Source organism: Equus asinus, chromosome 16 (genome assembly GCF_041296235.1).
Source record: "Equus asinus isolate D_3611 breed Donkey chromosome 16, EquAss-T2T_v2, whole genome shotgun sequence".
NCBI classification, from domain to species: Eukaryota; Metazoa; Chordata; class Mammalia; order Perissodactyla; family Equidae; genus Equus; species Equus asinus.
This window is the reverse complement of record NC_091805.1, coordinates 44,947,856-44,962,502: the sequence shown is the minus strand read 5'-3', so window position 1 is coordinate 44,962,502 and position 14,647 is coordinate 44,947,856. Positions and strand designations below refer to the sequence as shown.

The 14,647-nt window shown below is 47.0% G+C and overlaps 2 long non-coding RNA genes across 3 annotated transcripts in view; one reads left to right on the top strand and one right to left on the bottom strand.

The window, feature by feature from the left end:
* Positions 1–8,064, bottom strand: part of LOC123277539 (uncharacterized) — a 22,216-nt gene extending 14,152 nt beyond the window's left edge. Inside the window, exon 1 of the long non-coding RNA XR_011494906.1 lies at positions 7,937–8,064. This is a non-coding gene — a long non-coding RNA (uncharacterized lncRNA). The remainder of the gene's footprint in view (positions 1–7,936) is intronic.
* On the top strand, positions 7,617–14,647 carry LOC106828583 (uncharacterized). 2 transcript variants are annotated; one of them, XR_006514522.2, is made up of 4 exons: positions 7,617–7,904; positions 9,231–9,364; positions 13,826–14,015; positions 14,374–14,647. It is a non-coding gene; the product is annotated as an uncharacterized lncRNA (long non-coding RNA). The 2 variants fall into 2 exon arrangements; XR_011494905.1 differs by having other exon boundaries at positions 7,635–7,904; positions 14,385–14,641.

The following is a 14,647-nucleotide window of genomic DNA, read 5'->3' as shown; positions in this document are numbered from 1 at the left end:
TTATTGATGTTTCCATTTTGCTCATTTGTCATTGTCTTGACTTTCTCCACATCTTTCTTTGGTTCTTTGAGTATCTTTAAGACAGTTGTTTTAAAGTCTTTGCCTAGTATATCTGCCATCATGTCCTTTTCAGAGACGGCTTCTACTATTTTATTTTTTCCTTTGAGTGGGTCATATTTCCCTGTTTCTTTGTATGCCTTGTAATTTTTGTTGAAAACAACATTTTAATCAAATAATGTGCTAACTCAGGAAATCAGATTCTTCCCCTTCCCCAGGTTTGATACTTATTGTTTTTGCTTATGGTGTGGTTTTTTGGAGGCTGTCTTGTGCCAAGGATTAACCTGAGGTGTAACCTTAAGGTCTTTTCAGGTATTTTATGAGCCTTTCCCTTGGCATGCTTGGTCGATTTCTAATTTTTCTCAGATATGCAGTTGTTTTTTATTTTTTGTATTTTCATGGTGAGGGAGATTGGCCCTGAGCTAACATCTGTTGCCAATCTTCCTCTCTTTGCTTGAGGAAGACTGTCATTAAACTGACATCTGTGCCAGTCCTCCTCCACCTTGTATGTGGGACATCACCACAGCATGGCTTGACAAGTGGTGTGTAGGTCCACACCTGGGATCCGAACCCATGGACCCTGGGCTACTGAAGCAGAACATATGAAACCAACCACTACACCACCGGGCCTGGCTCCCAAAAAGGGAAAAAGAGAAAAATGAAGGGAGGAAAAAGGGAACTGGTGCTTTAACCTGAAAGTTACTTTAGCCAGAGAGAGTGGCTTGCAACATTGAGGGGAACTGCAACAGTGGGTGCCCACCTCTTTGTCTGCAAGTCTGTGATTAGAAGCAGCAATCAGTAATCAGAGCACAGATCCCCAATATCTGGAGGACAGGATTCTTTGTGTTTTTTTTTTTTTTGAGGAAGATTATCCCTGAGCTAACTGCTGCCAATCCTCCTCTTTTCGCTGAGGAAGACTGGCCCTGAGCTAACATCCATGCCCATCTTCCTCTACTTTATATGTGGGATGCCTACCACAGCATGGCTTTTGCCAAGTGGTGCCACGTACACACCTGGGACCCAAACCAGCGAACTCTAGGCTGCCGAAGTGGAATGTGCGCACTTAACTGCTGTGCCACCAGGCCAGCCCCTGGAGGTCAGGATTCTTATTGTCCACCCTGGCTCCCATGATCTGTGTGCCAGCTACTCCAGGAACACATGCAGAGCTTCCTGCCACATGGCTGAGAGTGGGGGGTGGCTAGCTACTACTGTGCTAAGAGCTGAAGTTGACTGAGATTAACCACAATTTATGGTCCATGTTGTCCCCCGGAAGTTGCAAGCCTTCAGCAGACTCCAGAGTTTCAAAATAGTTGCATCAGATTTTGCCAGTGCAACTGTAGTCTAGGTGGGGTTCCTGGTGCTTTCTAATCAGCCATTTTCACAGAATCCTCTCTTCCCTTGCTTTTTTACAAAACTATTTATTTCATCAAATAACTAAATATGCCTAAATTATATATTTGTGGAGATCTGCTTATTTTTGAGGTTTTTAGAAATGCTATGCTTGATATCATCTTCTGGGATTTTCTTTTCACACTCAACATTGTTCTTTTTTTTAAAAAGATTTTATTTTTCCTTTTTCTCCCCAAAGCCCCCCCTGTACATAGTTGTATATTTTAGTTGTGGGTCCTTCTAGTTGTGGCACGTGAGATGAGCGGTGCCATGTCTGCGCCCAGGAGCTGAACTGGCGAAACCCTGGGCCACCAAAGCAGAGTGTGCGAACTTAACCCCTCGGCCACGGGGTGGCCCAACATTGTTCTTAAGATCTGGCTCTGTTGTTACATGCAGTCCATTGGCCATTATTTTCACTGCTATGTAATATTCCATAGTATGTGTGCCAGTTATTCACCTGTTATCCCTGGGGTCCCAATCCACCCTTTTAAACTCTGATTTATGTGCTGGACTGTACAAACCACATTTCTCCATTTTCAGTGGCATCCTGCTAGGTTCTGGCAACAGGGACAACTTACAAAAAAAGATTGAAGGGTGGAGGAGGAGAAAAGGGACTGGCTTCCTGTTTATCTCTATTTATCCCTGTTCCTTTCAGTGAGGCGTGTAGCTTCAGTCTCCAACTCTTTTCTCATGGTCAGAACCAACTCTTGCTTCCTCTCATAGGCATGGTCACCAATGGGTGGTGTCTCCTCCTCAGACGTGAGGGCCTCACTTCCTCAGAGCCCCTCCTCCAGGCTTCTGAGTCTATAAAACCCTTTCCTTCCCTTGTGTTTCCACATCCTGGAAGGGGTAGCTGTTTCCTGCCTTCCTATTCAGGCGTCAGCTCAATGCTCCCTCTGTCTTCTTTCAGCCCTCCAGTGCCTGTGCTACTAATACCCTGTATTAAATACTCGCTGCTTGAAATACTTAGTGTGGCTTCTGCTTTCCAGAGTGGATCCCAACAGATAAAGTGTGAATATGCCATAATTTATTTACCCATTCTTCTTTTGATAGATGCTGGGTCTGTTTCCTCTCCTTTGCCATTTGAACAGTGATGCTAAGTACATTTTGTACATGTGTCCTGGGACACAGTTGTAAAGTCTCTCTATGTATATATGAGAAGTGGGATGCTGGGTGCTTGGGTATACAAATGTCCCATTTAACAAGATACTGTCAAATTGTTTTCCAGTTTACATTCTCACCTGCTATGTATACAAAGTCCTGTTTGTTTACTTCTTCTCCAAATTCCACATATCCCTCCCTGAGGATGTGTGTAGAGGGGAGGGGAGGTCCAGCACCTGGGAGGCATAAGAATCTGAGGGCACAGAGGCTGGCAGTGGGAGGAACCATACGCCCTTGGATTCCAGCCCAACTCAGCCAGATGAACTTTTGTGTCCCTGGGGAAGTGTGAGACTGGCCTCACCTGAGGAAGTCTCATTGATGCCCCAAATGAAGATGCACACCTTTGCACCCAGTTCTTGTGTTGGTCAAGGCAAATCACATATGTCCTCCCTATCTATAAGATGGGGTAACAGGCCCAGTTCACATTGTTGTAAAAATTTCATGAGAGCCCTTGACAAAGAATCCTGCTGCACTTAACAGATGCTCACTAAACGTGAGTTTCCTTTCTTCTTGTCCTGTTCCTGCACTGCAGCCACTTTTTTGAGAAAGTGAAAGAAAATGAAAAAAAACAATCTCCCAAGCAAATCACAGTTCTGATCTCCATCATTATTAACAGCATTCATTCATTTCTTACCCACAACAAAAGGAAATAGGAGTTTAAATTTTACTTAGGCCCCTTGCATGGTGGGAATTGGAATGAGCTGGTTTTTCTTGCAACATTTGGTTGACAGTAAAAGGGAAACCTCTGACTCAGCATTCCCCTCCCTTACTCAACCCTACTGCACACCCACCCCAGCCTAACCCTTGATCAGAGGAAGGCAGAGAAGAGGGGGTAGTGGAGACAGAACCCCTTACCCCGCCCTCAGGGTCAGGTCAGCAGGGATGACCCAGCTCAGTTAGAGGAACAGGGAGCTGTTCATGAGCAGTGATTTCAGAAACACAGGCCTGGATCTACAGCCAAAAAACCACCTTCCTCACTATCACCTAAGAGTCCACTGTGGGCATTTTGTTAAAATGCCATGAGAAGGAATTCGTGCTAAGCCATTCACAACTTACAGAAGGCATCCAGCCCAGCCTCCTCCCAGTACAGCAATACATTTAGCATCTGAGCCAGCTAATGGGGGCCCAGCTTGAACGCTGACTGTGACAGGGGCTCGTCATGTCAAAGAGCGGCCCTTTCGGTGCCTGGACAGCTCTGACTGCTAGAAGGCTCTTCTCATGCTGGTCAGCTCCTGCCAGACAGAGCCACAGAGCAAGGGTCTATGTGGGCGCCAGGACTGTGCCAGACTGTGAGGAACAGAGGATGGTGGAGACCCTGTCCCAGGCCTCAGGATAGACTAGGTCCAGAGAAAGGATTGGGGCAGCGCCCTGGCTCCCAGCCCCCGTGGCAGCCCTGAGGATGCACACTTGACCCACATTCAAAGTGCTGCACCATCCCCTGGAAGATGAAGCACAGACACCCAGTGGGACAGTCACCTGATGGCCTGGACACTCCATCTCAATAAGCGGCCTGGTCACCAGCTGGCTCATGGCAGACATTTCCAGGTACCTTCTGAGGTATTCTTCATTTAACCCTGACCCTGTGTCCTGTCCTCCAGCAGCCTGAGCCCCAAAGCTGAGGTTGTGCTAAGCTGGAGCACATTGCCTCCTGGGTGTCAGGAGAGGCTGCTGATTGGCTTGGGGGTTACCCCAGTTGTTCTCAAACTTTCAGGGGCAACAAGGAGGAATTGTTGCAAGACAGATACAGCCATGAGCACTGCAGACATTTTCCTGTGCTGCTTGGAGGTGACAGACTAATATGGGAGAAAGAAAGACAAATTCACACACTCAGGGAGTGCCCCGAAGCACCAGAATAGGATGCAGGTGTGTGTGTGTGGGAGACGTTGGACAGGCCCCCTGCCGGGCTCTGAGAGGCCAAGGAAGGTTCAGAGAAAGTGAGCTCTACACTTGTTACTGCACCAGGTTTGTTTTCACGTGCTGCCCAGAAAGCCAAACACCGAGATTGCAGCAGAGAGGTGGTTTTAATCACAAGGCAGCCATGTGAGGAAGTGAGAGAATGAGTCTCAAATCCACTTCCCCAAAAATGGGGACTCAGGGATATTTATGGATAAGGGGCAAGGTGGTCTGAAATGTGGAGATAGATGATTGGAGGTGAGGAGAGGGGATGCTCTATCTGTGCGAGCATAGTCAGACTCGCATGTGCACAAAATGGCGACATTAGCATGATCTGAGGGTGGAGTTTTTAGCCTCTTGATGCCAAAAGGTCACTTTTGGGACATCTACACAGGCCCAGTTGGTGAGTTGGTGGTCTTAACTGGCTGGAAGTGGACAAGGGGTTCTAATTCCTCACACACTCATTACCACGGTGATCCAGGCTCCAGGGAGATGTTGTTTATAGGAATCTAGTGGAAGTCAGATAGCTTATTGCCTAAACAGCACAGTTAACAATGGGTGGATTAAACAGCTAAAAGCTATAATCACTAATTGCAAAAAGGAAAAAACTTTAGTTCCTAGCTAACTTAATCATCAATGGCTAACTGTTCGCTGGTTTCAACTCCCCCTATTCTTTGGTCATTCCTTATTCTTGAGGGATTCAGGGTGATGACCGATCTAGCTACTTCCTGCTGAATTGGGGCATAGATCTGGGTTAGAGGAATGAAACTGTTTAGCACTCATTTGGAAATATTCTCTTGTTCCAGGCTTCAGGTTGACATTTTGCATTATAAGAATTTTGTACCTTGCTCAACAGTTTTGGAACAAAGTCTAAAGGCACATTTTATAATCAACTATTGGTCCAGAAGGATAAGAAGTATAGACAACCCAAATTTTAACAGTCCCTGAAAAATGGGCCTAATCCCAGTGGGGCCTCCATCTGATCTCCAAGTGGGGGCAGACATCAGGTCTTATTTCCTGATAGTCTTTTGTTTTACTGGATATGCATCAGAGATGGGGGAGCAAAGCCCTATACCCTGATCTTTCAGTCGTTATTGACGATGGCTATCAGCATAGACTCCCTGCCTGGGGGTCATCACATTCCTAGGGAACTCAAAGGAACAAAGTTATCAACTTATAGCAGCTGAGAGGGTCCATAAAATCTACAGAATATGTCTGGGTTAGTTAACCAGAGGTCATTCAAAGCTACAATATGGTTTCTTTTCTGCGATATGGCTTCCCTTATGTCAACCTTGTGTTGAGCTGGTATTACACTGAGGTTGGAAGGAAGGGTCAGAGTTCACCAGGCAGAGGAGACAGGGAGGAATGGCCTCCTGGAAGCTTGGAAGCAGGGAGGAGCCCTCCTTGAGGTCCCAGGGCTGCAGGTCCCACTTCCCTCCACACCTGGCACAGGGCTGGGCGGTGGTGAGGGACAGCCCAGCTGTCTGGAGGATGGAGCCCTGAGAGAGGAATCCAGTCCCGGAGTCCATGCCGAGCTGCACCGGAACCTGCATGTCTCGGCTTCCTTATGGGTCAGATGGAGTTTCAGACTCCAGCTTCTTCTGCAGCCCTGAGAGGTGGACGCCACCCTCTGGACTCTCAAGTGAGCACATGGAGGCCCAGGGGGCGCACCTCGCAGGAGACCAGAGGCAGGAGCTGAGAACAGAGCCCAGCACACCTCTCCTGGTCTCTCGGCTGAGTCATGCTCTGGGATCCCCAGAGGTTTCACCAACTTCACAGGGATGACGGAGAACAGAGAGTCAAATGATGGTCATGGGAAACGTGCCATGATGTCACATGGCAGTCATGGGAAAGGACATGCCTGGCAATGGTGTTGGCCTTGTTTTCTTCTGGGATGGGGTCACTGGGCTGTGCTGGGACTGAGAGGATCTGGATCTGAGCCCCCAGCTGTGACAAAGCCCTGTGAGCCTGGGCAAGGGGGAGGCTGCATTTGCTGGGAAGAAACTCCTTTGATTCCAGTGTGGAGAAAGAGAGAAGCGTGCAGATTTAAACTGCATCAGGAGAGTTCAAGCCAGACACGTGGAAGAACATCCAGGCTGAGGGTGCTGAGAAGGAAAGGGGAAGTAAGCACCTGCCCACTTGACAGTGTTGAAGGGGAGCAGAACTTGTCACCCCAAAATATGCCTTTTTGGCATAAAGATTATTTTAGACTGATTATTTTTAAGAAACTGCAAACACTGGAGAAGCTATGAAAACCAATAAAAATTACCCTCTTGTAAGAGACATTTACATTTATAGGGGAAATCTCTATTTGTAAAGATGTCTCCCTCTCTATACCAGGAAGAGAAAGATGACTTTAAATCTGTAGAAACTCTTATCAACGGAGAAGGCAGACTTCAATCTGCATTACAGCCTTACCCTTGTTTACTTGCTTTCCTGTAAACCTCCCCTAACGGGCCTCCCCACTACAACACCTTCTTTTGTCTTTAGCTGGAGATGTTATTTAAGGTGATGTCGGTCAACATCTTGGGCCATTTCGGGGAGTTACTCAGTTTTTCAGGGTCTCTACCACATATACAAGAGGTGTACATGTTATTAAATTTCTGTTTGTTTCTCTCCTGTTAATCTGTCCTTTTTATTGTAGGGTGGTCTCAGCCAAGAACCTAGAAGGGTAGAGGGAAAATTATTTTTCCTCCCCCACAGTGTCATCAGCTCTTAGGACAGGAAATGGCAAAGCCAGTTCCCTAATTAGGACCCCGTAAGAGTCAATTACCTGGAGCTACAGCCAAGGGGAAAATCAATCAGGGCAGAGATGAGCTTTCTCAAAGATCTTTCTGGCTTTGGGCAGGGGAGAGGGTGGCAGGGATGGGAAAGAAATGTAGTCTCCCAAGCTGAGGTCCAGGCCTATCTAAAGGCTTAATATTTGTAAAGGTCTGGAATTGGGATGGGGGCAAAGGAGGGCTGAATAATTTATAAAGAAAGCAAGTGGAGAAGTGGCTGTTGCTGATGCTGAGGTCGTGCCTTGTTAGTCTCAAAGCAGTACGCTTGCCCTCCTGGGACAAAAAGCGCATGTGGTGATGTTGGAGGAGGCGGGGTACTGTTACCAAGCCCTAAGGGACCGGTGACCTGAAAGTGGGTCTTTTTGCTCTGAGTCGCTTGTGCCAACAGAACGAGACTGGGCTCAGAACAGCAGAGGAGAAATTTTAGTCGCACATTGAGGACTGGAGAAGAGAAAGCTTGTGCTCTACAGACAGCTTCTCCTTGAAGATGAGGAAATGGAGAACAAGGAGGAGGAGCCACGGGATCATCAGGACTCTGGAAAAGGGGCGGAGACTTCCAGGAACAGTTGGTACATGCGCAGTTCTCCAAACTCCTGTGCACATGGCGCCAAGGTGCCTAGCAAGGTGCGTTGCCACCCCCATCCCCACTCCCTTACCTCTGCTCCTGGCCGGGCTTTTAGCATGGTAGGTAACGAGGCAAAGGTGATTTCAGGGTCCCTCCAGGTCCTTTTACACAGGCGCTGCTCCTGTGGTTAGGGTAGAACCGGTTCAGGGCGGTTTGCTGCTGTGGGTTCTTTGAAGCATGGCTGAAAACTATCTCACATGAAACTGTCAGGTTGGGGCCAGAGTAAGTGTGGGCCAGAGCTAAGTTTCACTATTAAGAGTACAGGTTGGTATGCCAGGAGTATGTACGGGTGACAGAGTGAGCAGAGAGCCAGCCTTTTAGTGCAGCGTGACAGGCTTTGTTTGTGGAGGCATTTGTATTAGTTATCTACTAATGCATGATAAAGCCCCCAAAGTTTAGCAGCTTAAAACAACGAACATTTATATCTCACACAGTGTCTGAGGGTCGTGAATCTGGGAGCTAAGTTGCTGGCTTGTTGGGGCTCAGAGTCTCTCATGAGGTTTCACTTAAGCTGTCTTTCAGGGCTAGAGTCACCTGAGGGCTTGACAGGGACTAAAGAATCTAGGACTGACATAATGTTGTATAATGATCCAAACATGGCCTGATATTGGCCCCTCATGGTAGGCTGAGACTGTGGGCTCAAAAGCCTGCTGGCACAAAATTCAAATTTTTACACACCCAATTGTATCAAATACAGCCCAAATAAACATATTTTTAGTCATTTAAAGCCTTCCTGCTTTGCATGCCCCATGAAATTGCACCTCACATCTACTAGCCATAGGTGTGTTGACACAAATAATTGGTTCTGACCAATCTTTAAATCAAAATTGGGGTGAGTTTATTATGAGCCAGATCTGAGGACTAGCCCGGGGCCTTCCTTCCCCAAGGAAGGAAGGGCGCCAAAGAAGTGGGGCATACAGAATGGTTATATACTGTTTTGGAACAAAAAGCATACGTCACATATGTTAGGAATGTCCCTTTTACAATAGTCATGAGATTGCCCTGTCAGCACTGAGTGACACAGCAGGTAGCAGGTCTGTTGTCTGGAGCTGGGTGGTCACTGGTGAGTACAGCGATCAATTCCTAACCTAGGGAGAGATGCTTGTCTTTAAGGAAGTTCCCATGTGGGAGAAGTTACATCTGTATCTTAAGGGCATTTGTTCTTGTCTTTGGAACATAGCAAATGCTTAAAGCAGATATACAAGGCATGCTCACTGGCCACGTCAGGCCCTTTTGGAAAAACAAGGTCCAACTGAATTAGTCTTACACCAAATGTCTTCCTCACATCATCCAACTTATCCTATTGCTTCCCATTTATTTATCAGGTACAATAAACTCTGTGCTACAGAAGATCCCAAGCCACCAATGCCTCTTGGAGCTCTCTCATCCAGAGGCTCCCCATCATGATGAACATCATCATCTATACAGGAAAGAGCCTCTCCATCTCCCTCTCCCAAAGGTGCTTCCTGACCCTCCTCCTCTTCTGGGTGGTGGCCCCAAGTCATTGCCTGTGGGAGCGCTTGAGCTGTAAAGGGCTTCCCCTGCGTGCAGATAGGTCAAAGCCTAAATAAAGCTCATTGTCGACCACAGTCAACCACCTGATCACATCTTGTGCCTTCATCAGCCCCGAGATCCCGCAAATTTACTAACATAGCTATGGGCTGGAGGCCTCAGTTCCTCAGAAGGGCCTCTCCGCAGGGCTGCCTCGGTCTTCTCACGACTGGGCAGCTCACTTTCCCCCAGAAAGAGAAATCCAAGAGAGAGCGCAACTGAGATGTAAACAACAGTGCTGTTTTATGACTAGTCGCACACCATCACTCCTGCTTTATTTTGTTAGAAGTGAGTCACTAGGGGCCGGCCCCGTGGCTGAGTGGTTAAGTTCTCGAGCTCCGCTTTGGGGGCCCAGGGTTCTGCCGGTTCGGATCCTGGGCACGGACATGGCACCGCTCGTCAGGCCATGTTGAGGCGGCGTCCCACGTGCCACAACTAGAAGGACCCACAACTAGAATACACAACTATGTACCGGGGGGGGGCAGGGGGGGGGCCTTTGGGGAGAGAAAGCAGAAAAAAAAAAAAGATTGGCAACAGTTGTTAGCTCAGGTGCCAATCTAGGGAAAAAAAAAAAGTGAGTCACTAAATCCAGCCCACATTCAAGGGAGGGAGGGGAGTGAGGCGCCACTTCTTGAAGAGAGGAGCAGCAAAGAATATGTGGGCATGTTTTAAAAATCACCACAGCTCTTTCACAGGCCTCCTCTCTCACCTCACCCCTCTTCCCCAGCGCCCCGTGAGGTGAGCAGGGCAGGTAACCAGACTCAGGGAGGTTGAATGACCCGGCCGTGTTCATGTGCCTGGTACATGAGACTGGAACCCAGGACCTCGTCAGCCTCCTCTCCCCATCCCCACCCCCCAGGCAGGAACCCTTGCCTCTGCGTGGCGTGTCTCGCTTTTCACACCAGTTTCTCTTCTATCTTGTGGTCCTTGTGACAATCCTGTGAGGTGCATCAGAGATTATGAAACATAGAGCAGCCAAAAAAGATCTGGGTTCTGAGCATGGCTTTGGCACAGCTAACCCGTGTGATCTTGGGAAAGTCCCATCCCCTCTCTGGGCCTCTTTACCCTTCTCTATAGGATGTTAAAATTTAGATTAATATTCAAAGAATATACAATGGCAACTCATAGATATAATATGCAGCTGTGTCAAAGAGTGAACTCATTAACTAATGAGGAAGCCCTGAAATATTACAACCTATTCTAAGGAAAATTCAAAGAACCACAAGTTTATAGTCAGATAAGGAATGCTGAAGTGAGTTTATAAATAGTCCGGAAAGTGGAAGAACTGGCAAAGTTGGTCAATATCCACAAGAATCAATTGCATTCCACTGTGTAATGGCCCTGATTTGCGTTTCCTTAGAAAGGAGTTAATTGCCTTACTATCAGTTAACTTCTACCTCTACAGAGTTGTAAAGTAGCCTAGTCGAGGACAAACCTGGCAGAGATAAGCAGGATGGCTGCACTCTCCAGGTCAGGACTCCCACTTCATTTCCGAGCCTCACAATTTTGCCTCACAAGGATAGAAGTATGGGCCTTGATCTCTGGTTCCTTTGTAGGGGAGCAAAATTTGTCATCCCAAAATGTGTCTCTTTGGCATGAGGATAATTTTAGGCTGATTATTTTTAAGAAACAAAAGACTCAGGAGGAGCTTTTACCTCTCCCTTAACTGCCTAAAGAATTTAGATAAAGGGCCTGCTCCAGGAAAGGAAGTATCACCAAAGATAACTATAGTCTAATAGGAACTAGGGATGGTTGGCAGGGAGGAACCTAGCAAAGTCTCTATTAAAATTCCTCTCTGTGTCCTCTTGTTTCTGTGTGGCTCAGCAAACATTTGTTTATTAAACATTTACTCTTTATTGTTTTTCTGAATTGCCTTCCTTCTCTCCAGGCCCCTATGCCCTTCTCCTTAGTCCAGAATGGCATATATATCTCATTTTGCTTGATTATCTTTGGAATCTCTCATGTTAATGTGGATTCCTTGTATGTACATAATTAATTCTTTTCTCCTGTTAATCTGCCTTATGTCATTTTAATTATTCAACCAGCCAGAAAGAACCTAGAAGGTGTAGGGGGAAGACATTTCCTCTACCTTCTCTGGGTTCATCTGGCCGGAGAACGAATTAAATTCACATGAGACAGAATAGCAGGAGAAAATTAAACAAAGCTTTATAAGATGTATACATGGGAGAGGTCAGGCAAGCTGAGCAACTCGCCAAAATGGCTGAAGCCCCCACCTTAAGTATCATATCCAGCTAAAGACAAAGGAGGATGTTGGGGGTGGGGGAGTCAGTTACAGGAGGTTACCAGACAAGCACAATAAGCAAATTTAAGTCCTTGCCTTCCCCATTGATTAAGAGTTTCTAGAGATAAGGTCATCCCCCCTTCTTCCTGGTAGAGAGGGAAATATCTTTACAGATAGCGATTTCCTTTACAATGTAAATGTCTCCTAACAAAGGGCAAGTAAATTCTACTTTTCAGTTGCTTTCCTGTCTGCAAAGTAACCAGCCTCAAATAATTATCATGCCAAAGAGACATATCTTGGGGTGGTCAATGCCAGTCCCCCACAAAGGATGGGGGGTCGATTTTTCCCTTCCCCATCACCTAGCGCTGAAATTTTCTGCCCCTAAGCCTGAATTAGCAGATAAGGCAACAGGATCAGCTCATGGGTGGCCTACTGGGAGTTGTGTCCTTCCAGTTGCCCCCACCTAGGTCTGCCTCCCCCTTCCCTCAACTCAACCCAGGAGCGTAAGAATGAAAGACCCTCTGTCTGCTCTAGACGCCAGAGACTCCTTTTGAGAAGAATTGGGTTTTCTGGCTCTTTCTTTTGTTCTGGCCCAGAGGTAAGGACCCTTATTTATATTGGCTTAAAGTATGTAATGAATAGCACATAAGTCAAAACCAGCCTAATTATCAAATGCAGTCGTGTCAATAAATGCCTTTCAATCCATGCAATGAGATGACACACTCCGAATACAAAGGGAAGAAAAGCCATTATCCTGAAATGTCTGGCTGTTACCTGGGCCAAGCCCTGTTAAATCATTATGGGTAATTATAGGTTATTAGATGCTATCATCCCAGCAAGAGAACCAGCCTCAGTTGTTACATTAATGCCTTGGGCAGTGCATGGACCCTCTGAGTCAGGGAAGTTGAAGGTAACTTCCTGGAGTTTTGTTGTTTTACTTTTAAGATTTACTCTCTTAGCAATTTTCAAATATACAATACAGTATTATTCACTGTTGTCACTGTGCTGTATATTACAGTCACTTTCTGCTTCTAGTCTCTTTCCATCCTACTTCTTGTGAGCGCCCCCACAAAATCCTTCTGAGACAGGAACCAGCCTAAAGAGACAAGGCCTAACAAGATAAGGCCCTAACAAGATTGGCCCTAACCAATCAGCAGGCTAGGGGAATCAGCTGGAGGCCACCAAGATCCACATTCCACAGCCTCTGGACTTTCCTGGGTTTGCACATGTGCCCTAGTACCCAGGAGTCCACTGAAGGTGACCCTAGCCCTATTAGCATAGTAAAAATCACACCCAGGGGTGGAGAGCTAGCATGCTAATGATACCTGTGTCACATGAGGTGGCATGTTGAACAACAGTGCAGGCGCAAGGAAAGCCCCACCTCTACGTGCAAAACAAGGCTCCCCGTCCCCAGCCTTTGCCTAATAAAAGCCCCACAGTCCTGTTCCCTAAGGAGCCGGTCACCTGCCCCTTTCCTTTCCGCACTGGCTCCGTTGTCCCTCTCCTGTGCACAAGCTAACAAACTTTTACTTTTCTAATCCCGTTTGTTGTCTCTCTTGATCTCTGTCCTGAGGGACAATAAGAACCCAATGCATCAGGAACACTTGTGCTTCATCGTTCAGGTTTTACCCAACAGATTTGCTATCCCAAAAGATTTATTATTCTTTCCTAACAGGGAACTCCAAGAAGCCTCAAAGAGCTTTCCTAATTCTCCAGTCAAGTCACTCTGAGCTGGCTTCTTCTTCCCAGAGGGAAAGTTGAGGAGGCCTCTAGCGTGTGAAGTGGGGAGAAAAATGAACATCTGAGTTGGTAGGACTAGAGAGGAAAAGTGACATAGCCAAGATCACACAGCTTGGCTGCAGCTGAGCTACAGAGCAGAGAGGGGGCGGCAAGAAGGTGAGAAGGGAGAGAAGCTGGGAGCTCAGGGTGGACAGCTGAGGCTTTGGCAGATCTCCTTCCAGAAAGGGCAGGTGGGAAGGTGGGGAGGTGGGGAGGGAGGTATATGGCTCCTTTAAGACTCCAGTTCAGTAAGACAAAGGGCGGTTCTCCTTCACTGACCAAATATTCTGATCAAACCCTGTGGTAGATGAAATATGGCCGCAAATTCTTTGATGTTCCTCCCCTCAGATGCTGAATCGATTTCCCCAGTCTTTGAGTCTGGCCTTCTCTTGTGACTTGCTTTGAGCAGCAGAATGTGGCAGAAGGGCTACTGCATGAGTTCCAGAGCTGGGGTCTCTAGACCCCTGCAGCTTCTGCTTTGCATCAGAATACAGCCGGCAGACCACAGAAGAAGGGAGCAAGTCCAGCCTCCTGGAGGGTGAGTGCTGTGGGAACCCGTTGAGACCCCCAGAGCTGGTAAAGTGAAAAAATTTGAGCCACAGAAGATAGAGAAAGAAATCTTATCTGAACTTCCCTTATCTGACCACAGCAGAGGCTCCCAAAAATACCATTACCCCCTCCCCCCAGGGAGTTTCTTGTGAACTCAGTTGCCATGGAGACAGACGTCTCATTTCTATTAGCATGAAAAAGCCCAGTAGAACTGCTCATACTTTCCTATTGAAGTCCCAGTAACCCCCCTTTTGTTAAGTTGATATATATAAAACCTTATTATTGAGAGCTCCTGTGCACACTTAAATAAACCATGTCTACTCTCCTGTTAATCTGTATATTGTCAGTTAATTTGCAGGCCCTCATTCACTGGACCCAAGTTGGGAGAGGAAGAGTTTTCCTCCCAATAGAGGCTATGTGGAAAAGAATAGAGAAGCCCCAACATATAGCCAGTCCCAAGACTCTAGAAGAAGTCTGGGTGAGGCTATCTTGGATCTTCCAGCCCAGCTAAGCCCAGTCAGCAGCTGAATGTATCTACATGAGAGCCCAGGCAAGACCAGCAGAACTGCCCAATCAATCCAAAGAATTGTGAGAGATAATAAATATTTGTTGTTTTAAACC